This window comes from Acomys minous, assembly GCF_964271855.1.
Source record: "Acomys minous genome assembly, chromosome: 1".
NCBI lineage: Eukaryota > Metazoa > Chordata > Mammalia > Rodentia > Muridae > Acomys > Acomys minous.
This window is the reverse complement of record NC_140483.1, coordinates 114,366,191-114,390,832: the sequence shown is the minus strand read 5'-3', so window position 1 is coordinate 114,390,832 and position 24,642 is coordinate 114,366,191. Positions and strand designations below refer to the sequence as shown.

At 42.9% G+C, this 24,642-nt stretch overlaps 1 protein-coding gene across 4 annotated transcripts in view; it reads right to left on the bottom strand.

Annotated features, from left to right (window-relative positions):
• LYN (LYN proto-oncogene, Src family tyrosine kinase) overlaps window positions 1-24,642 on the bottom strand; it is a 119,314-nt gene that overhangs the window by 70,148 nt on the left and 24,524 nt on the right. For 2 of the 4 annotated variants that reach the window (XM_084799814.1, XM_084799816.1), the window contains exon 1: window positions 246-349. The exons of the other annotated variants lie outside the window; for them this stretch is intronic. The gene's annotated coding sequence lies outside the window, so the exon portion shown is untranslated. Of the gene's footprint in view, window positions 1-245; window positions 350-24,642 lie in introns of those variants that run through there. 4 annotated transcript variants of the gene reach the window in all.

The following is a 24,642-nucleotide window of genomic DNA, read 5'->3' as shown; positions in this document are numbered from 1 at the left end:
ACCTGCTTCCCGTTCTACTTCACTCTCAGAAAAGAAACAAAGGCAAATCCAGTCCGCAGCTTAGGAAGACAGAAGAAGCCCTACAGCAAAGAGTGCTCCTAACTCCCATGTGAAACAGGCAGAGCCATGAAGGGTGCGCCCAGCCCCTCTTTACATCTCTCAGCAATCATTCCAAGAGTCTCTCATCCGTCCACCCATAACCCAGAAAACCAGGGCTGCCACAGTGGCTAGGCCGCTGACCTTACCCGTGGTCTCGATGGGATATTTTGGCTGTCGGGAGGCCGCTGAGATCTCTCTGCTGTCGAGGCTGCTGTATGGACCCTAAACACATCTGCGTCTCCTGAGGACCTTCCGTAGATACAGGAAGGGGAGGCCCTGGACAGTCTCAGGCTTCCTTTATTAACTGCCTTCCAGCACCCATGAGACAGGAAGTGAAGAGAAAAAGAAGGCTCCTCCTTCAGACCTAGAGTCCATGCAGATAGCTGACTGGATTTCTGTTTGTCTAATTGCAACATCAGGGCCTCCCTAGGGTTTAAGTACCATAGGTGAAGGGAAGAGTGCGAACTGAGCTGGAGTGTGTGTGTGTGTGTGTGTGTGTGTGTGTGTGTGTGTGTGTGTGTGTGTGTGTCATAGCGTTGGTTCAAGAGTTGGCTTTCAGTAGCATGACAGGGTGAGAAGAGACAGGCATCTGGAACTTACAGAAAGTGAAAAAGAAGAGGAAACGTAGAGGAAAGAGTAGATGGGCTGGGATAGAGCCTGAATTCACAGTCAGCGCACACCCACTGTTATTTAGTTTTGCTTGGTTCTTCTGAGTCCAGGCTGGCCTTAAATTCTCAAATTTTCAATTCTTTTCCTTTAACATCCCCCTTTCTCTTATTTATTTATTTATTTGTTTGTTTGTTTGTTTTTGAAACAGTGTCTCCCTATGTAGTTCTGGCTGTCCTGGAACTCACTGTGTAGACTAAGCTGGATTTGAACTCCCAGAGTTCAACTCATAGAGATTTGCCCGCTTCTGCCTCCCAAGTGATGGGATTAAAGGAATGTGCCCTGACATCCAGCTTCCCTTAACTTCTTAAGAACTGGACTTATGCGATTATGCCGCATACTGCTTCTGTTAGCGGTTAGTTGGGTAAGGGGTCATGAGGGAGGAATTTGCTTTAAGAGTATCTGATATATCCTAGACATAGAAGAAATGTGACCCAGTTTGAAGTAGTGACCACTTCTTTGTTTCTTCACTGATGCAGAGAGGATGTCGAGACCAAAGACCCAGAGTCTCTTTCCACCTCTCCTCACTGAGCCTGTGGAAGTGTTTCAGGGGGTCCAGAGGTCCTCAGCATTGGTACAACTTCCCCCATCCCAAATCTCAGCAGCCACTCTATGGCCAAGACCAAGTCAGAAAGACCACAGATCTACGCAGAATATGGAGGAATCTACAGTTTCTTTCCCAAACAATGTGAGGATGACCTTAGGCAGATGCAAGATTGACAAGCAGTGAGAAGGAGAAACCTAAAGACCCACGTTGTTTCCGTAAGGAGGTGGAGTCATCTGAAAACAGGTGAGTTCCATGGAAAAACACTGCTTGCAAATTAAGGAGCTTCCCCCACTGACCGCTATTCAGAGGATTCTCTCTGCTGCTGAACTGCAGTGCATAATTTCCTCATGAAAGCTACACAGAAAATGCAATGGGCTCCAGAGTTAGGCAGTGGTAATGGTGTGTATTGTGGAAAATATACTAAAACTTACTGAACTGGAGACTTTATTTTTATGTATGTATGTAAGTGTGTCTTCACGTCGGTTATGTGCATGTGAGTGCAGTGCCTTCAGAGGCCAAAAGAGGGCATCAGATACAAGCTGCCCAGCACAGATGCGGAGACCCTCTCTTAACTGCTGAGTTACGTTAAAATGATGAGCTTCTTTCTATAGAACTTTCAAAAAGAAAATTCGACCTTAAAAATGCCCCCACCCCAGGGATATGGAGAAATGGCTCAGTAGTTAAAAGCACATGCTGCTCATATAGAGGACTGAAGTTCAATTCCTAACACCCTTGTCAGGCAACACACAATCATGTTTAACTGAAGCAGGTGCCCACGTGGCTTCTGGCATCCAAGGGCACGTGTACACATGTGCACAAATTCAACCACATGCCCATAACTAAGTATAACAAATCAAATATATTTTAAATGCCCCTACCTCAAAAACAAGATATGGTTCAGCAAAGCTTATATTTCAGTTTGTTTATTTATTTATTTATTTTTTTACTAGTTCCACGGATTTAATTTAAGGTTTCAAGTATGCTAAGCAAACACCCTAATTCTAGCCTCATCTTCAGTCCTTTTTTTGGGGTGCTGTGTCACTGCCAGACCAGACACAAATCAGGTGAGGTAAGAATGAAACAGGGGTTCAGCTTGACTTAGCCAGTGCTCAGCCAAACCTTCTGGAGTCTGACTCCAAGCAGTTTATTTTTCATACATTTAAATACAGCAAAACTTTGTTGGTAGGGGGTGGGGTGAGGTTTCCACATGACATTATTATCAAAACAAAGCCTTAGACGTGACTATATCTAGACCGCCTTGCTTTCCATAGCAGAAAGCGAGCACCTATGAGTTTTTTCACAAGAATGAGTTCGATTGACTGAGAAACAGTGCTCCCGAGCCCAGGTCTAGGGAGAAAGGGTTTGCAGTGAGGCTGAGGGTGGATTCTATTGCCTGGGAAACAATGCTTGGGCTTCTGAAGAATTCTGTGAGGGTTGGCAAGTTACAGAGAAGCAAACATCACCAGGTGTTAAACCACCCATTCCCAGTCTTCTGGATGGAAAATAGGTGTCAATTTCTTTCGCTGAAGAAAAAAACCCTGTGTTTCTGGTTTCTCTGGTGCTTATCTGTGAGCTCATGAACCCTATGTCTTTCTACATTTTTTAAAACTTTCTATGTTGAGATAGGAAGGATCTCACTATGTCACCCCGGGTGGCCTTGAACTTTGTGACCAAAGCTGGCTTTGAACTTGCAGTCCTCCTGAGTAGCTGGGGTTGATAAGAGTTCCAGGAAAAAGCTGTGTCTGCAGAGACTGATTGATTAGAATTGTGATGATGTTTAGGAGGTGAGAATGCTGCAGGTCCAGAGGCTTGCCTATCTCCAACCAGTGTTAGCCCCTGGACCAGCCTTGCCCACATCTGTATCAGAACTAACACCCTTTGACTAATAGATAAAAACCCTTTCAAATCTATTAAATGAGCAGAGTACTGGGCGTCCACCAACTCCAAAGGTAAGAATGTCATCAGATAGCATCTTGGGCTGATACAAAAGCTTCCCCCAAGCTATTTGGGGGAAATATAAACTCATGGGGAAATGAGGCACTTGACGGTTCTGAGAGGGGAACTAAAGGCAGGGCCTGAATTACACAACTAAATCAGCCAAGAAGCACCACTCAGCATCAATTTTGTTTCGAGAGACTTGGATTTTATGGCCACTCTGCCTCTCTGAAGCACTCACCGGTGTATTTTAAATTTGCCTTAATTTCTGACTTCGTTTTTTAAAACTATAAAACTTCATGAAGTTGATTCCACATTACAAATTTGAATTTGGGGTTACCTAAATCTGTGTTTCTGGGCCATGGTCACACAAATTTGATTCTAGAATAAACAATCTTTTATCCCTAAGGTAAGAGTTATGGTGTGTGTGTGTGTGTGTGTGTGTGTGTGTGTGTGTGTGTGTGTGTACTGGTGTTACACACCTGAATCTCTAGAGCTGGCATACTGAGGGGAGAGGGAGGAGGATTGGAAGACAGTGACCTTCAACTTGTGATCTTCAGGACTCTGCTTTCCAAGTGCTGGGATTATAGCTGTGTACCACCACGCCCAGCTTTCTTTCCTTTTTATTTTTATTTCTTTTTAATTCTAAAATATGCAATCGACAAAGATTGCCCATGTTGAAAGCCTTCTTTAACATTTATGGCTTTTTAGATCCCAGTCAGGTCTTCTACCTAGAGTCTATTAGGTTTGAAAGTGTCTTCTTTACAACTGCCACGAGGACCCGAGTACAGCCACAGATCTAGGATTGTGGAGTCAGCTATGCATCTTACAGGAGCAAGTAAGCTCATTGATGTGCTGAAACTATGGCACCTAAATGCAACCACTTCTGTCTATCGGAACCACTAACAAATCCCCAAGAACACTGCTTCACTGCATTTGCTAGGAGGAGTTCAACAACGAATGTCCTGAGGAGGAAGCTCTCCTTCCTGCAGGCCAGGAGTGAGCAAGTAAATAAAGGTGACTTTATTTATTTATAAATAAAGAGATTTCTGTATCTAGCCTCAAGAGTCAGTTACAAAGAAAAGCAGTCTTCTCTGGACTCTTGTTTTTTCAGCTGAAAATGAACCTTTGGCCATGGCAGGGGGCAGCAAATGAGCTGTCTTCAGCTTGGCCAATGTAGCAAAGTCTTTTAGGATGTGGGCCCTTCTTAGCCAGACATTAGCAGTTCTAGGGATGTTATTTCTAAGAAAATTACTGCGGGGGGGGGGGGGCTACACAATGTTTGGCATAAAAGTACACTTATTGTGGAGCCATTTCAAATACTATACAGAAATTACTTACTAGACAACTGTCACTCGCTTAAAAAATGCAGACCAGTTCATTTCAATAAGTCTTTTAGGATTTAGGTTTATAAGATTACCAGTTGCTATCTATCAACTGTAAGTTTTAGGCACTTTCATATTAGATGCAAGGGAATTATGGTTGTTTTAATAGCTTGAAAATATAATTCTTATCAATTTTAACCAGTTTTCAAAAGTTCTTGTTTTTTTCTCACTATGTATATAAGTGTGTGAGTCTGTGTGTGTGTGTGTGTGTGTGTGTGTGTGTGTGTGTGTGTGTGTGTGTGTGTGTAGGTACGTGCATGTGTGTAGGTGCCCACAGAGGCCAGAGGCACTAGATATTCCTGGAGCTGCAAGTAAAGGCAGTTTGTGAGTCATCCAACAAGGGTGCTGTGAACTAAATTCTGTCCTCTGCAAAAGTGATCCATGCTCTTAACTGCTGAGCCACATTTCCATCCCTACTCTTGAATGTTCTGTGATGTCTACTAAGGAATGTATCTAGGGGTGTGGGTATTGGTCCAGGGCCTCCTATGTAGCCCAGGCATCGCTTCCCAAGGGTGGGGGTTACAGGTGTGCATCACCACATCCAGCTCAGAATGGTCCCTTTTTAGAAGCTAAGTATTACTGAACTTTCTGAGGGCTGTATTAATAATTTTTAACTTCAGTTGTAGCTTAAATAGATTAGATCTGCCAATTTCTATAACTGTTAGCTTACTGTATTCAGTCTCACATTTTTGGATTTCTAAAGTAATCTATATAATGCTTTCATTTTAGAGTTGTATTTTTAATTGCATTGCATTGCACATGTAGCTCTAGACTTCTGCTTCCTTCTCATGTTCCTCCTCATACTCTCACTTCCTTCCATATATCAGGGTAGATCTAACCTTTCCCACAAAATGCTTTTGCCAACAGTTGTCAAATTAATGCTTCCTAGTTCTCTTCTCTGTCTCTCTGTGTCTCTGTGTCTCTGTGTCTCTGTCTCTGTCTCTGTCTCTCTCTCTCTCTCTCTCTCTCTCTCTCTCTCTCTCTCTCTCTCTCTCTCAGGTTTTCTAAGACAGGGTTTCTCTGTATAGCTCTGGCTGTCCTGGAACTTGATCTGTAGATTAGAGTGGCCTCAAACTCAGTGATCTGCCTGCCTCTGCCTCCCCCTCCTGAGTTAATGCCTCGCACCACCACTTGGCTTAGTGTCTCCCTCTTATAGACCCAAGTTTCAGCATGTTGTACATGTTGGGAATGTTTGGTTCACTTCCAGTTTCCTTCTAATACTCTTAAATCTAAATTCAAATTTTAACAAAATTTTTACTTTTTCACTGTCAAAATATGTACCACTGTTGAAATGTTCATTTGAAATTTTGTCAAAACCGCCCTTGAAATGCATGGTTAGGCTGTGGAGAGCTCGGCCACAAATAGGACATTTATATCACATTCTCTTCCCAAGGTTTGGGAACCTATATGGAAGACAGGATGGAAAGAGTATAAGAGCCAGAGGACAGGAAGCACTAGAAGCAAAGAATGCCTTCTGGACACAATAGATCACACACTTATAACTTTATAGCCACTATGGTTATCTTCTCAACACCTGCAGAAGATCAATTCAGCCAACCTCACAGTATGGAGGAGGGCTCACCAGCCACCACCTTAACTGAGGAGCTGTTGACAGATGACAACTTCTGGGGCAGGAAGAGTCTCTCATTTAAAGATACAGCTCATGGGTCAACCAACCCCCCTGGGTGTTTCCACCTTCCTGATATGTGAGTAGCATAAACTGAAGGAGCGCAGGAAGTTGGGGAGGATATATAAGAGGAGTTAGGGGGAAGAACGGGGGATGAATGTGATCAAAAGATACTGTGTGAATGTGCGAAATGCTCAAATAGGAATAATTATGTTACTATTACTGTGAAAAAGAAAGAGGAGGAGGAAGAGGAGGAAGAAAATGAGGAGGAACAGAAGCAGCAGCAGAGTGGAGCCAGTATCATGGCCATGGCCCGGCTAGAACACCAACCTGTTGAGAAGACTGATGGTCTGACTTTCATCCCTGGAACCCATTACACACACACACACACACACACACACACACAGTTTTAAAAACTTAAATTCATAGTTTAAAAATAGAAAGAGCTAAAGAGAAATGTCTTCTTATATGATGAAATATTTGAGAAATCATCAAATCGGTGTGCTTTCAGAAAGTTAATTCAGAATCTGATGTCTCAGTATAAGAGTACTGAGCAGCCGTTAGATGTTTATACGTAGTTTGTTGCCAGAGAATGATGATAGCAGCATGTTAAGTGGAAAAAGTAAAAGCAGTATTATGTAGGAAGATACTATTTTTGTGAGGAGAAAGGTTATAAATATATAAGAAGAAGGCCTAGGAATAAATTGGCTAAAATATCACAATGTTCATTTTTTAGTTTTGTCTTTCTAAATTTTATACAAACACAAAATATGTATATATAAACAATATATACACAATATACATACTTATAGGATCTTTGTTACATATGTAATACAGTATATATAATATATACCAAGTATAAGTTATATAACAATTTTTGTCTTATATATTATATAGAATACACAGTATTATTTTATTATATATTTCATATATAACATACAAAATGGGACTATTTGAAATCTTTCTTTAAATAATTCCAATTAAAATACATAAAGCTTTTGTGTATTTTGTGTGTTTTATGTTTTTATATATTTTCTGTAGCTTTTGCAGCTCTGGTAGTCTGTAGACTTTGCTGAGAATTTGAAAGAAAAAAAATGTCAGTTGTGAAGAGTTTTTTTTAAACTAGACATAAAAAACAAAACAAACAACAACAACAAACACCTCTGGGCATGCAAGAGATGAGCTGAGAGGCTCCAACAGGGAATTTAGGAGGGACCACAGAAAAAAACAAGTTGCCAGGCAAAACCTCATGCCTGGAATGAGCTGAGGGGCAGAACAGGAACTGGCACACCTGCAGAGAAGCAGGCCAGCAATGCAGCTACCAGCAAGCCTATCCCAGCTCCAAGTGGTGGTCCCTGGGTCAGTGTGCAGGAAGCAGCCTCTACCACGTTGCTTGCCCCACTTGCATATTCACAGAGGAAGACAACAGTGGATTGCTGAAACCAAGGGTGGGTTTTTTTTTTCATTTTGTTTCTCTTAACAAAAAGGAACAATATGAAAACAAGATGAGCTCATGGAAACATAAACACATGAGGAAATGAGGCACTTGACGGTCCTGAGAGGGGAACTAAAGGCAGGGCCTGAATTACACAACTAAATCAGCCAAGAAGCACCACTCAGCATCAATTTTGTTTCGAGAGACTTGGATTTTATGGCCACCGACTCAGGCATCTCTATTTAGAAATATACACAACCATACACTCTGTCTCATTTGAGTAGTCAAAACATAGCATAAAATGGATATAACATGAAATCAGAAAAAAGAGAAACTGAGCTCCAGCCCCCTGAAAGAGGGCTTGGGTGTTACTTTGGATGGGTGGGCATCTGCAGAGTTGTTCGGTGTAGACAGCAAATCTACACAACTTGAAGTTATCTAGAGGCCAACACAATGAGGGAAACATGTCTGGGATATAATTACATTCCCTTCTCTGAGACGGGGCTTCTTAGCCTCCATCAAATTAACAGTTCAAGCAGGATAACAACTGGGAAGAAGGGGCAGTCCTGTGCATTGTAGACTTTCTCTAGCTAACCTGGCCTTTACTCATTTGAAGCCTATAGCTTTCCATCCACCCACCTCACTACCACTTGTTACAGCCACAGATGTCACATGACATTGCCTAATGTCCCTTGATGAAACCTACATGACAGAAAACCTGGCCTGTTATTGCTTGTAAAACCCTCAAATATTAATATGTATGTTACAGACTGGGCAGAACAAATATGCTTTCCTGGTCATCAGTGAAAGGTAGGTTTAACATAGCCAACGGAAGAAGTATAACTAGAGGACGTGTCTTAGACAGATGTCTGACACTTTGACAGAGGTGTCTTCAAGATAAACAGACCTGGGGCCTGCTGAAATGAACCTCAAAGCTTTCAGTGAGAAAACTGCCAGTCTGCCTGTGGACTTGAATCTGAAGATGTCTCAGGAGCTAAAGATAGATAAAACAATATGAATGACCCAGTGTGCCTATTCCCCCTCCAGAGCTCAGTTTAGGGCCCCAAAAGCCAAACCAAGATTAGCAACTCAGATTTCATTTTCACTAAAAGAAACTAAAAACACCGTTTAAAATGACAGAGTAGACAGAAATAGAATCACATACACATAACCAGCTGGTCTCTGGCAGAGGAATAGAGGTTCGATAGACAGAGGGCAATCTTGTCAACAAACAGTATGGAACAACGGAACAGCCACAGGGAACTCCAGTTCCAATCACAGTTTGCATTGCAATGTACAATGCAAAACTAGAAGATAACATGGGGAAAAATACAGGTGAACGTGGGCTGGTGCTGAATTTTAAGATATAAATAAAAAACAAGATCCACAAAAGAAAAAGAGTTGGAACTCATTAAAATAAAAAACCTTCTGCTCTGCAGAAACCAGTGCTAAGAAAGTGAAAGATAGCTGGACGGGCCGGGGCTTTCTTTCATCCTAGCAAGCAAAAGGCAGGGGCAGCTGGATCTCTGGGAGCTCCAGACCAGTCTGGTTTATATAATGAGCTCCAAGGCTACTTGGTAAGATCCTATCTTTAAAACAAGAAAGAAGGATCAAAGAAACAAAGAAAAGAAAGCTAAGCCATGACAGGAAGAAAATCTTTATAAAAGTTCTTCTTTAATGAAAGACTGGCACTCAAATTATAAGACAAATTCTTAAAAATCAGTAGTAAGAAAACAAGAAACCCATTTTTTAAAAAATGTATCCAACACCTCACCCAAAAAGCTGTACAGGGGCCAGCAAGATGGCTCAGTGAGTAAAAGCGCACATGTCTAAGCCTGAAGACTTGACTTCCGTCCTCTGGTCCTATAGGTCCTATATGTTGGAAGAAGAGAACCTTTATGAGCCCCCCAACAATAAAAAATGTGATTAAATAGAAATATATATGTACATATATATGTGTGTGTGTGTGTGTGAGAGAGAGAGAGAGAGAAAGAGAGAGAGAGAGAGAGAGAGGGAGAGAGAGAGGTGAAAAGATACTCCACATTACATATTGAGGAACTCTACATTAAAACAATAATAAGATATCTACAAACACATGAGGCTGGCAAGCTCCGAAAATACTCCCACCACTCATTGCCAGGGAGGACGAGGAGCGGCAGGAATTTCCATTCACTGCTGGGACATACAGAACAACACTGAGACTCTGGGCAATAGTTTTAAGGTTTCTATCATTGTATGACCCAACAATCACACTCCTTGGCATTGACCCTAAAGAGCTGAAAAACCTGCACATGGGTGCTAATAGTATCTTTATTCATAATTGACAGCAATACGGAAGTAACCATGATGGCTGCGGAGATGCTGTTGTTAACTGCTTATTGCTAAGTGAAATAAGCCGACAGGAGATGGCAGCCTGATGCATACTCCAACCGCACAACAGTCTGGGAAGGGCAGAGTACAGAGACTGTGGAAGAAGAGGTCAGTGGCTATCCAGAGGCTGGGAGGAGGGAGGAATGAACGGAAAAGTGCAGATGTTTTCCTGGCACTACTTCATGGTGCTTATGATGGACACATGTCTTTCTGTATTTGTCAAAATCCAAAGAATATACAATGCATAAAGTGACAACTGTAGACTTCCTATCCGTGCTGGCTCATCAACTATAACACTCACTGCAGGCATGCTAGACACCAAGATGGAAAATCGAGTAGTAGGGAGAAGGACTGATAAGGGTTGAACTGGGACTCTGTAGTTTCTGCGATTCTAACACTGGCCTTTAACTCCATTGATGCTTTTCATGTGCTGTGACAGAACAGGTAACAATCTGAAAACTTTTTAATCGATTTTTCTTTTTAAGAAATGGATCCTCAATTAGCATCGCTACAAGAAAAGTTCTACAGCCCAGCCTGTGCCTCTTGACCCAACAACCTTTACAGTGACCAAGGTCACACTGCCTCCTCAGCTGTAGTAAAAGAAAGTGCAAGGCTTGAGGATCACAGAGGCCAGGAGTTTCAGAGCAGCCTGAATGACAAAGTAAGGGGCAGGAAGGACGGAGTGGAAGACAGGAAGGAATACAAGAATTTCATTGAGTCTTCCTGAGGCATTTCTCAAACTTCTTCGCTTTTACCTTGAGAAAATACCAGATAAGAGCTGGGAGAGCTATTAATGTTTAATGATAAGGCCATTATTCCTAATATGCCTATAGCCTTTCTAAAGAATGAAAATGTACAACTAAACGGGACATAAAAAAAACAATAAAGCAAAGTACATCTGATAATGTCGCCTTGAGGTTATTAATATAATATATAAATTTACATAGTGAACAGGACTTTATCCTCAATCTGTAACCTGGCAGGGCAACTACTGCTTATACATATTTAATCTGTTTCAAGGCAGGGTTTCTCTGTACAGCTTCGGTTGTCCTGGAACTCACTCTGTAAACCAGGCTTGCCCTGAACTCAGAGATCTGCCCGCCTCTGCCTCCTGAGTGCTGAGATTACAGGTGTGTGCCACCACTGCCTGGCTTATTGTTCTAATTCATTCTCCTCTCTCTCTCTCTCTCTCTCTCTCTCTCTCTCTCTCTCTCTCTCTCTCTGTCTCTCTCTGTCTCTCTCTGTCTCTGTCTCTCTCTCTCTCTCTCTCTCTCTCTCTCTCTCTGTGTGTGTGTGTGTGTGTGTGTGTGTGTGTGTGTGTATGTGTGCATGAGTGTGTGTGTGTGTTCACCTTTACTTGTGTGTGCATGTGAAGTCAAAGGACAACCTTAGGTCTCAGTTTGTTTAGCGACAGGCTCTTGTTTCTTTACTATGGACCCCAGGCCAGCCAGCGGGAGCTTCTGTCCATTTTCCTGTCTCTGCCTCCAATCTTAATGCAGGAGAGCTTGGATTACAGAGAAACATTACAGTGTTAGGCTTTACATGGGCTCTAAGGTTCTGAACTCAGTTTCAGGCTCTTGGGCAGATATTTATCCATGGAGCTGTCTCCTTGGTCCCTGTTTTGATCTGTAAAGTATGTGCAAGTTTTCCTATGGCAGAGCTAGGAACTACTTTTTAATTAATTTTATCAGGGCTGGGGGTGGGCTCAATGATCTTCTATCTGCTCAAGATTCTGGGTTCAATCTCTAGCATTAAAAACATTAATTGATAACTAATACACAAAGCATAAAAATTGCTTTTATTTGTGGGGTACTATATATTTTGATACATGCTTAAGAATGGTAAAAGAACTATTTAATTAAATTTTAAAAAATTGGGGGGGGGGCTTTTGAGACAGGATTTCTCTCTGTGATAGCCCTGTGTGTCCTGGACTCACTTTTTAGATCCACCCGCCTCTGCCTTCCAAGTGCTGAGATTAAAGGCATATGCCACCATGCCTGGCTCAAAAACATTTTAATATACATCATGTTTATATAAAAAGACTACAAGGCATGTAAAGAGCAAAGGAAATTGAAATAGAAATTTTAACCCTTACTTTCCCATAGTGGGTTAGTTTTTAATTTTCTCCTTTCTTGTCAAAGTATCTATGTGAGCTATAATGCTTTACCCTTATAAAAACATGGCTATATAAGTTACAAAATGAACACTAACTTACCCATTTCACCTGCAGGCAAGGGCATAGGAAGTCTTTCTCCCTTTAGGTACATTCGTGAGCACGTGGCAAAGGATGGAGAGTAAACCCAGGCAATGAACCTGGACCAAGATTCTCAAAACGTAACAAACAAGGCACTTTCCAAATTGGCTAAGCAATGCAGTGTAGGGCACTGAAGTGTCCTGGAGGGGCTTCAACAGACCCCAGGAGTTTAAAATAAAATGAAAGAAACAAAGGCACAGGCAGATGCAAAGCTGTTCCTCTTAAAAATGAGGGTGGCCAAGAAGTGCCACAAGGTTAAGGAGAAGAGATTATGAACAAGGATGGCTTCGGGGGGCCGCACCTCAGGCGGGCAAGACTTGGCTTCAAGACTGGCTCACACTGTGTGTCATGTGTGCTCCTCTCATCCACACCATAGCTTTGTGAAACCAGGTTTGCCCTGCTTAGCATGATTCAAACACAGCAACTGTCAGTTGAAAGTCAAATGGAACAAGAACAGGACGGTAACATCGTCCATTCTCAGACCATTCCAAGGTTTGAGAAGTCGGGTGGCAACACACATACACATCCCATTCATGAGTGGCTGTGATTATGAAAAAATAGCAGAAGTAGGATTTTTTTTTCCTTCCAATGTATGACATCTTTTCAAACAGTACTCTGTTTCTATGTCCAACACTTATTCCATTTTTGGACCTCACTACTCACAAAATTTCTTCCATTCTAGGACTACATTTTTTTAAAAAAAAAATTACAACCAGAGGACCATGAAACAAGAGTGCCAGAGAGCTAGGACCTAGATCTTGCAAAAAATAGGAAGCAGTAACCAGTAGGTTAGGGTGGTGACAGGAACACACAGCATGTGACCACCCGCCAGCACTGAGGGCAGGGCTGGCACTGAGCGATTTTGCTCTCACTTTCTACATTGTTCACACACTGGGCTGAGACACTAGTGTCTTTCCAGATGATTAATGCTTTAGGGAACACTGCCAATCAGTTTCAGAACATTTTGTCTTATAAAATGCAAAACTTGCTCAATGGGGTGCACGTGCCTGGGGTCACAGCACCTGGGATGGAGGCAGGAGCATCAGGAGTTCAGGACCATCTTCTGCTACGTAAGTTCAAGGCCAGCCTGTCTCATAACTAGATAATAAACAAATAAGTTTTTTAAAAAAAAAACAGTAATATAAAATTAAGTGGAAATACAAGACAATATTTTTTGCCTCTATAATATGTTGAAAGTTTGAGGGGGTTTTGTTTGGTTGGTTGGTTGGGCTTTTTGTTGTTGTTGTTTTGTTTTGTTTTGTTTTATTTTGTTTTGGTCAGGAAATCTCTGTGTTGTTCTGGCTGTCCTGGAACTCACTCTTTAGACCAGGATAGCCTCAACATCCCAAATGCTAGAATTAAAGGCATGTGCCATTACGCCTGGTGAGAAACTCTTATGTTACTTCAACAGCATATAACAAAATTCTGTTGACTTCTATTTTTATTAAAGTTCCTCACCATACCGGCCACTCAATGTGGGAAACCCCAGATGTCCAGTGTTGTATTTTCCTAATCAGAGCTGACCCCAATCCACTGTTCTGGGATAGACTTCCACTTGGGTTCAGGGTTCAGGCATGAATGAGAAAATGGTGAATTTTGTCTTCTTCCCCACAGTGACCTTCTTTTCTGGCAGACCTACATGATATTATTGATTAAAGGATCTTCTGGGGACAGTCCTGCTCTGAGGTGTGGTAACCCACCAGCTGGTTCCCCTGGTTTCCATCTTCCCTCTGCCCTTGTTCTGTGGCTATGACTGGGATTTTCATGCATTATTTTGCATTTAAAATTCTTCAAAGGCTTCCTCCCATCTATTATCTTCCTGGTTCAATACAAAGGGCCACATAAAGAAAGAAGCTTTAAAAATGTGTTGTCCTCTTCAGAGCGCCCCCTCAACTCACAGCTCTCTTTGTTTTTTCTGTAACACTGCAGCCAAATTTACCTATCTTACCTTCTCATGCAAATGTAGGCCCATGAAAGCAAGGGTTTTTTTTTTTTTTGCCAACAGTGTACACTGCTGAATTGTCAATGCAAGGAAATTCTAAACAGTCTACAAATACCTGTACAATCAAGACTATTGATAGAGTAAATACATAGTAAGTGTTCAACATCATCATTACTATCACCCCCATATTAGATCTGAGGACACCGTCTTTGCCGATAATCAAACATAGTCTTTGCCAGTAGCATACAGTCACAGAGCCATGCTACTGCTCACAGTCTGGCAGACCCTTGCTTGAGTCCATTTTGTCATCATCTTTGTGGCTCCAGCAGAAAGTTTCTGTCAGGGACAGAGATTTCAGGTAATGAACGTGGCAGTCATGCTGCGTTCCCATCTCCTCTTGAGCAAGCTCTTCCCATGTAGGCGAAACTAACCTGCCCTCCAAACCAAACTCAAGGCCTGGCCAACTGGCCTTCCATAGCTCACGTATTTCTCTGCCTCTAATCCCTTCTCTCCCCAGTCACAGCACAAACAACTCTCTCGGTGTGACTTTGCATGTACACTGAGTCCTCTCCTTGTATCACTCGCTCCTCAACTCCACTGCACACACCCTGAGGGCAGACACAACTTCACATCTGTCACCTCTGTGACATCATCATAGTTAAGCGAAGAGAACCATCTTGGCCTGTTATGGAAACAAAATCACCAAGTAAATTTCTAGGCCTCTGGGCAAACAACTGGCTATTTCAACACTTCCTGCTGGTACATTAAACAGAGAAAAGAGACCATCCTGCATGCACCACCACAATGGTCACCAAGGCAGTGGTCAAGCACCATTGTTGAACCAAAGTGAACTCAGAAATTCTATGAACTGTTTTGTGATCTATAACAAGTCTGTAAGTAGAACCCATTCTTTTTCCTCCCCCATAATTTTTTTTGGTTTATAAGAAATGATCAATAAATGTTAGTTCCCAAAGTTATTTTAGTCTCAGACACAGCTACACCATGAACTGAGCCAAATCCCAGCCCACTTCATTAAGAATCCAGAAGCACTTACAGGATTTAGGCTAAAAGACTCGGACTTTAAAGCCATCACTTTCCTGAAGCAAAGCAGCAAAAGGCTGTAGTTTGGGGAAAGTGGGTCCAGCCTGGACCTTCCACTTATTAGTAGTCACATAAACACCAGTAAACCTCCTGAAGATACTTTTATTTCCTTCATCTGTGAATTCAGATAATTCCACTCTTTCAAAGGTTACTGTGAGAACTAAATAAAATGCCAGATGTTAAATGCTTCTCACAGAGCAGGTGAACAATGGGTGTGTCCCAACTTCCTTCCCTGTTCCCTAAAGCAAAGCCAGAGCAGAGTGGCTAAACCACACTTGACGGAAGAGAGGCTCCTGTGACCTTTTATACAAACAAATTTGCTCAAGGCTTTGGGGAAGAGATGGGGTCAGTGTCACAAAAGAATTTGGAGGAGACAGTATGAGAAAGGGTGTATAATGGAAGCCCCTTATGTGCATGTATGAAAATCTCATTGTGAAATCTATGGGAGAGATGGCTCAGTGGTTAATACTGGCTGCTCCTCCAAAGGACTGGAGCTCAATTCCTAGCTCCCAAATGTAGCTCACAACCATCTGTAACTCCAATTCCAGGGATTTAATGCCCTCTTATGGCCTCTGGGGGTACCAGGCACACAATATGGTATACATACATACATGCAGGAAAAACATCCATACACAAAAGAGTGAAATGACTCTCAAGAACAACAAAAATATGCTAATTGTTTTAATGTCAACTCCGTGTATATTATGGTGCCTAGAAATGAAAGATTTCATGCCTAGAAAACAAAAAGTCTGACTACCAACTACAGCATGCTGACTGTCACAGCATGTGGCAATTCAGAATAGGCTCCTGACTCTAGCCCTCAGCTCGCTTTCCTGAAATTCAGTCCTTGAAATTTCAGATCTCCGGCTCCCACTGGCTCCAGGTGACTGACTCCTAGGCTGCATGGCTTCCTTGTATTTACAGGCCATGCTCAAACACTTGGCAGGAGAACACTTCATATTTACGGATGGTTCTTTTTCTCTACTGGCTTTCACGTTTCTTCTGATTCTATCCCCAGGGAAGTTTAAAAAAAAAAAAAGACTTCTACTTTGTACCTCAGGTCTCAGGAATTTGAAGTAGACACAAGCAAGAAGCAGGGGAGACAGGAGGCATGGCCATGGAGCCCTCCTTTTTCTCCTGTGGATGCAGAATTAACAAAGCTGCCTCTCTGCCTGAGGAGGCACCCTCGAAGCCTGCCTCCTCAGCCAGTGTGAGCAGCTTCTCACCCCCAGGGGCACGCCCTCTCTTTCTAGCACCCCGTGGCCTTTTGGACATTTCCCCAGCCAGCTCCATGCTGAGCAGGAAAGGGACTTTTTTTTTCAAGCAGCCCTAAGAGGAGGAAGCTACTTGTTCCCAGGGGCCTGAGTTTTTCTTTTTGTGCGTGGGGGTACGTTTTCTCTTCTTGAAACCAGGAAGCTAAATTTGCCTAATGATTAAGTGCAAAAGGCTGAATTCTTTAGAGAACTCACAGTTGCCTGCAGAGCACACTATCCCTTCCTGCTCAAAGAAGTCCATTTCCAAGTCAGCCTGACAGCACAAAAGACTGTAGCCCCTCCATGAGGACTACCTTTTTTCTTTCCTCTCTTTGGAAGTTAGAAGGGAACCAGTCTTGGCTTCTACATGCTAGACACGCATTCTGCTACTGAGATGTACCCATCCATCTCTTCCGACTGCTTTCGTCACAAACATGCTTTCACCAGGTCACCATACATCTCACACTGTCCTCACCCAAACTCTAGAAGGTGCACAAAACTCAGTTATGTCTCCATTTCCTAAAAAGACAAAAGTCAAAATGACACTTCTCTTTATTTATTTATTGTGGTCTTTCGTTCTCAGGGATTGAATTCAGGATTGTGTGCAAGCAATGCAACACTCTACCACTGAACTGCATGCCCAACATGTTCCTCCTCTTTTAAATAAACTGCCGCTAGCCATGAGCACACATCTTTCATGTTTCCGTTAATGAGCTCTGAAGCCTCAACAAGGTCCAACTTTCTTCCTGTAATTGAAATTCTTTTTCTCCCAGGGCTTCCATAAAGATGTGCTCTTGGACTTGGGCAAGATCTCCTCCCTCTGTTGAATTATCCCACTCCTCAAGGACAAGTGAAAAAACGTACCCAGAATCTCTACCAAGCGCTCCATGTGGGAGGGCCCTTGTGAAACGACCTATATATATGCAGTGGCCTGCGAATATTCAACTTTACTAGATCCATTATCTGTAATCCACTGAAACATCTTTTTTAGCCAACCTGGTTAAAACAGAACATCCTCTGTCTGTCTGTCTGTCTGTCAGTGCAGAAGACCATGAGCCTTTGTTTTGGTCGTGTATCTGAATAACACCAGATCTTTTCAGATAAATGCACAAGTCCTGGCTGCACCCCAGGCCAAAATAAATCCGGGTAAGGGGATGGTGTGTGTCGGGCGCCCTGGTGGGAGAGGCTTGCTTCAGCACATCCTGCTTCTGCTGAGGCCTGTGTGGAAGGAAACTACAAAGTCTCCTATTTAGATTAGGGAGACAGAGACGTCTGCGTGGAGCACTCTGCTACCACCCCACCCCCGCAGATCCCTTGCCATCACAGTCCTGCTTGGTCAGCTCTTCCTTCAGTTGTGTGCAACTCTGTGAAATACTTCAACTTCCTTTCAACAAATTCCCCATTTCCTCTGAAGCTAGTCAGGGAAGGTTTCGGTAGAAACCCAAAGACCTTTTATGAGTACACACATGTCATTTCCTTTAAATTACTCCTATCACACAGTTATCCTTGAAAAGCTGGTAACTTCAACTCATGGGGCTTGGGGAATCTCTCACAGTCTTGCCTCAGAGCACCCCAAAGACATCTTAACTCCCAGAATCTAGATAGACCCTCATCTTCCTTGCAAAACAACTGAGTGACCCCCAGTACCCATCCATCCCTTGCAGTTCAAATTCTCTAGCTCTCTGAATCTGGGATAATTTCCACTTCTTAGACACAAAAGAAGACACAGAACTAAAAACATGCAAGGTGGGCTAAGGATATCGCCGCACCATTTAATGGAGGGCAGCGGCACACGGACTGAGAAATTCCTTTTCTCCCTTCTGACTAGTCTCTGCATGGGTGGGATGTGCTATCGTCCTCCATCAAAGGAGAACGTTCAGAATAATAGTTCCCTCTGATCGTGAGCATTACTCTAAATTAACAGCAGTCTGACAGCCTGACGGTCTGCTTTTCTGTCTAATGTTACACACATACACACACAGCCCGTATATAGTCCATCTTCTATTATTACAAGGAAATACTTGAGGCTGAGTAACCTTTAAAGAAAAGAAGCTACTTTTGGATTTACAGTTCTTGAGGTCCAAGGTCAAAGGGCCACATCTGCTATTGGTCTTTTGGTTTCCAGGGCCCCAAGGTAATGGGAGACAGAAGGTGGGAGACAGAGACCACATGTAGCTCTCTCTGTCTCTCTGTGACTCAATCTCTCTCTCTCTCTCTCTCTCTCTCTCTTTGCCTCTTTGCCTCTCTGTCTGTCTGTCTGTCTCTCTCCCCTCTCCCCTTATAAAGCCAACAGTATCCAGGACTTTCAACCTGATGACCTAACAAGATCCTATTTACCTCCCCACAACCTCACCTCTGTGTGTCAGGTAGGTCAACTTCTACTCTAACATCACATCAGGATTAATGTCAACACATGAATGAATCTTTGGAAGATACACCCTGGCCATACCCCAAAAATTGCAGGCACACAGGCCAAAGCTGCACTTCAGTAAGGTTCGCTATTCCCACGAATCTCCAGGCTGGAGCCAATGGAGGTCAGCCTGTGCTCTGCTCCCTGCATGAGGGATGGCTAAGCATTGTCAAAATCAAAGCATGGTGAGGGATTTATCTCTTCCTCAACATCTGGCACTCAGGAATTATCATCCAAGGCAGGATACGCATCTGGAGCACTACTGCCCTTCACTGTTGAAGGTCTGTGCCCACACACACTCTGTCAGACCCATACCGTGACGAACCACCATGTAGCCTGACAGACTCCAGAAGTAGAAGATGTAACTTTAAAAGCAGTATTTTGATCATTATTTTAAAGTTAGAAAGCAGGGCAATGCCATATTATATTGGAATTGGAGACATCCATTGGGACATTAAACACATCACAAACACTGAATATATTCCTCAGAGCCACATAAAACAAAATCAGCAAAAATCCATTCATGTTTTTAACTCTTCTCTCCAAAAAGTAATTTTAAGCTAATGATCAATTTAATATTTTTTTCTGAAAAATTAGTTAACAAATGGGACCATCACAAGAAGTCATGTGCAGAGTTCTACACTTTGCTGGACCTATAACATCACTGATCATTACGCTGTTGTTTTAGGCACCATTTAAAACCTGGACACTAAGGTATTGGATTCCATTAGCTGTGAACCTATATTTATTATGTCAGCCAAGATGATGGCTCCCACCTGTAATTCCAACACTCAGGGATAGTGGCAGTAGTATGAACACAAGTTTGAGGTCAACCTGGTCTACATAGTGAGTTCTGGGTCAGACAAAGAATATTTTTGTCTCAAAAATAAGGAAGAAAGAAAGAAAGAAAGAAAGAAAGAAAGAAAGAAAGAAAGAAAGGCATTTGTTTATGAGACAGTAAATAAATGTTTACCCAATTTGCATTTATTTTATATATCATAACCAGTTTTGTTTCATATTTAAACTTCTTTACAAAAAATAGTGCTGGAGCAGAAGAGATGCCACTCCCCACCCACCCCAGGCAGGAGAGCAGACCCTGGGGTCATGAAAGCGGGAGAGCTGTCCTGCCCCTCACTGACTGTAGCATTGGGTGAGCTTGTTGGGCTCAGTGCTAAAGAGCTCACCATGGTGATGTGGATGTGTGAGAGCTGGCAGGCTGACCAATTGAGCTACCATTCAGGGCCAGATCCTGGGCTTTGAGTTGGCCCACCCAACACCTACCCCATCTATAAACCACTAGAGAAGATGAAGGGGCTGACCCTGTAGATCCAAAGCTGCAGGATCTCCATGACATAGAGAAACAACAGGATATCTAAGAGAAGTCCTGATGAGGAGCCAGTAGTGACAGCATAGCAAAAGCAAAGGGCCTTGAACCAGACCAATGAGCATTTGCAAGTAAAGAAATGTGGACAATAGAGTATACTGCCAGACACACTGTGACACACACAGCTTCCATGGCAAGATATTTTTGTTTGCTTTTTTTTTTTAAATATTTTTTTTTGCAAGGGGAGGTTGCAAGGGCAAAGGGCAGATACAAAGGAATGGGGAGATGAATGGAATTGGGGTACATGATGTGAAATTCACAAAGAGTCATTAAACAGTTATAAAAAATAGTGCTGAGGTCCAAACACAGGGGCTCATATACACTAAACAAGAACTCTATCACTAAATATCCCAGCCCCTCACATTCATTAACTGCTAAGGAGTTTACATGGTTTTCTCATTCTTGTATAAGCCCATTAAGTTCCATTATCTCCATTTAATAGACAAGAAATCTGAGGTTTAAAGGGGGTCAGGCTACCTTCCCAAAGTGAAAGAGACAAGAAGCAATAACTAGAGTTGGGCCATGCTCTTGTGGCACTCTATTGAGCATTGTGAAAACTAGAATTTCATACTTCAGCCATCACTGAAGAAATGAGGAACCTCACCCGGGCCAGTCCAACCAACGTGCCTCTTCTTCATGCACTAACGCGGAAAGGATGTCTGTGTGTGGCCAGGACTGACATGGCAGAAAAACACAATCATGTGCTGTGGGGCTTCAGAGTGGAGAGATGACTAAGCAATTAAGAGTGCTGCTTAACCCGGAGGACCTGGGTTCAATTCCCAGAACCCACATGCTGGCTCACAAGTGTGTTCCTCTAGTTCTAGAGGATCTGACAAGCTCTTCTGGCCCCTGAGGGCACCATGTAGTTGCACAGGCATACATTTAAGAAAAGCACCCACACATATAAAATATTAAGAAAAGCAAAACAAACAAACAAACAAAAAATCATAATCATGGAAGCGAAGGTACAGTGTAGTGTACTACACTGTAGGAGACAGGTGTAGTGACAGGTGTAGTGACAGGTGTAGTGACAGGTGTAGTGACAGGTGTAGTGACAGGTGTAGGGAGGGCTATTTACAGGGCCCACCTGGTAAAGGTAAAGAGAGGAGATGGGAGATACAGACCTGTAACAGAAACATCACAGGAGAGCAAAGAGACAAAACATGGGAGCTGAGGAGGACTTCTGCCGTCATCTAGAGTCTGACAGAGCTGGCAAGTCTTCAGAGCCTGTCAGAAATTCAAGTTCTCAGCCACCTCGCCTCCATAAGGTGGGTCTGAGCCAACCCTCAGGAGTTTCCAAGGCTAGGTCAACTTTAAGTTCCATGCCCTTAATTTACAGACAAGACAGGAGGCTCAGGGTCCAGCCAAACGGCCCACGGCACTTTAGCTTTTAAGATGTGAATCTAGGATCTCAAACTCTTCCTCACTTCCTGGCTCATGTTTACAGTGGTATCCATTTTCCAAAAATCAAAACTTAATAAAACATATTTAAACAAACTGTAGGTGACATAATTAAACATAGAAACCAGAGGCTCAATAGCTGCAATTTCAGTGTGCATGCTTACAAAACCTCATACAATTAAAAAAAAAAAAAAAAAAAAGAGATGCCCAGTGGAAGGCACTAGTCTCCAATTCTAGACTGGACAGACTGGCTGGATGCACAGGCCATGGAAGAGAAAGCAGCTTTTCCAAGGGAACAACAGACAAGGCTTTGACAGAGTGCAGTTGGTCCTCAACCTATAGCTAATTGGATGAGAATTATAAATTGTCACTTTTCCATCTAATTAACAAAGCCATTTGCACTCTCCTAGTTTGTCCGGCTGTGATTAAATCATCATAATTGAAGGAGGTGAAACCAGGCTCATAGATGGCTCAAAGCCAATCTCAGGTTCAGCTGTCCCTGCCTCGGATTTGTGGTACCCACCTTTTCTACATCTGTTTGGAGCCTGGCTCCCTGGTTGCAAACAACATGAGCAGGGAGCCAGGAGCTGAGAGAACAGCAACTTCCTTAGCCTTTCTTACTGGGAAAATCCACAAGACTGTAGTTGTGGGGTCCTCACATCCGGAAAGACAGAGGCCGGTGGAAACAGACCAGAACCAGAATCAACATGACCACCCGCCCTCAGAATTACACCGTAGTTCCTGGCAAAGGAGGTCTGGGAGGAACGTCCTGAGCTCCATAAAGGGAACATCAAGGCCCAATGGTGGTGGCAGGGCTGTGATCAGGCACGCAAAGTCCCTGGGCTCTTAAGGGCCTGAGACTGCACAGCAACAGGCAGATGGCTCTACTGCCTCCTCAGCCCTCACGCTGAGAGGACATTTGAAGTTGTGTCAGTACAGTCCTTCCTCAAAGACTAACTTATTTCATGTATGTGGGTGTACGCCATGTGTGCCTGGTGCCCTTGGAGCCCAGAAGAGGTCACCAGACCCCCCATGGAGTTTAAGATGGCTGGGAAGCACTGTGTGGGTGCTGGGAATCGGATCTGTATCCTGTGGAAAAGCAGTCAGTGCTCATAACTACTAAGCCATCCTCCAGCCCCACCCAGTTCTTTCTTCTTTAAACTTGTACGTGACAACATAAAAATTGTACAGATTAACAGGGCACTATGTGACGTCCCAGTGCATATACACATTGGGAGACATTTAAACTGAATTAAAAGTAACCTCAAGCATTTATTGTCTATGATGAAAATATTCTTTCTTTTGACTTTTTGAAATACACGGTGAATTGTTGGGATTTGTCAGTCTGTCTGTCTATGAGCATTTCTACCAACCTGTTAGAGCCTTAGAAACTATCCCACTCAACCATATTTTATAACAAATACATGAAGCTCTCCTAAGAAACAGCAGGACTCCTCAGAATACATCCTTGTACAGCTGCTCGGCCTCAGAGTACCCATGACATCTCATCTCATCCACTGGCATCCCTCAGGACGCTACCTCACTAAGCGGAATGAAACGCACAGCCTCAGCCTCCTTGTCGAGTGTCCTCCCATTATCATTCCCCCTACTGCCACTGCTGAGCCAGTTATCTGTCCTTACACCAGCTGGTGCCCTCTGCCTATGGGTCCTGCAGTGGATGACAGCTGCTCACAGTAAAGGCATTCTGCTTAGTCACACGCTGCACACTCCTTCCAACCGAAGGAGCAGCCGTGGGAAGCACAGCTCAGCTTCTGCCAGTTTCCTGGAATACCCCGCGGTGTAAGTGGCCTCCGTCATTTTAAATAACCCATTTTGAACACCACGTCGTCTGTGGAACTTGTTCCTATTCCCCAAGCAACACCACACAACCCTCATATTTCAGGCAGAGCATTCATTTTGTACTTTTTTTTTTTTTTTTTTTTACTGAATAGCTTCAGTAGTCAGGACACTGTGAAGGCACAAACTAATTAACTAGCTAATTAGCTAACTAACTAATGAAATGTAATTAAAAATTAAAAATTAAAAATCCTTCCTCTCTTCTTACTGTCAGGTCTAGGTCACAAGACATGTGACTAGTACAATATATTCCATATGTGTTTTACAGTGTTGTGGAGACAGAACCCGGCCTGTATAGCTGCTGCGCAAGCACAAGAGCACCGAGTTCTAATCCCGAGCCTACAGGCAATTCTCTAGCCGCTTTGACCTAAGTGATACTTGTGATATTTTGTGAGTTCTTTGGCAGAGAGAAGCATATGAAACGTTACCAGCTGCCTACATTTTAATGTAAACTATACAAGAATGCTCTTTAAACTAGCTCGGCTGAGGGAAGGACGCAGGTCCTATTTGGGATTTTTGGTAGAAGAACATTTTCTGTACCAAGAACATTCCACATCTAAACCTTCTGAAATCAAAATTCTTATGGGTCTGCAGAGATGGCTCAGCAATTAAGAGAACTGGCTGCTCTTCCAGAGGATCCAGGTTCAATCCCTAGCACCCACATGTTAGTTCACAATGGTTTGTAACTCCAGCTCATGGAGATCAATGCCCTCTCTGGCTTCTCTGCTTACCAGGCATATGGAGCATAGCCATAGAAGCAGGGAAAGCACTCGTATACACAAATTAAAATTGATAAAAAAAAAAAGCTTATCTAATAAAGTGTCTCCTATAGGCAGAGGATTGATAACTTATGCCATAAAACATCATCAGTACTCTCAGTGGCTAAACGTAGGTGACACCAGATATCCGTGGAACTATGAACTTTCATTACTGTAAGAGAACCAAGAGGACACACCCAGTCTTACTGCAATCTGAT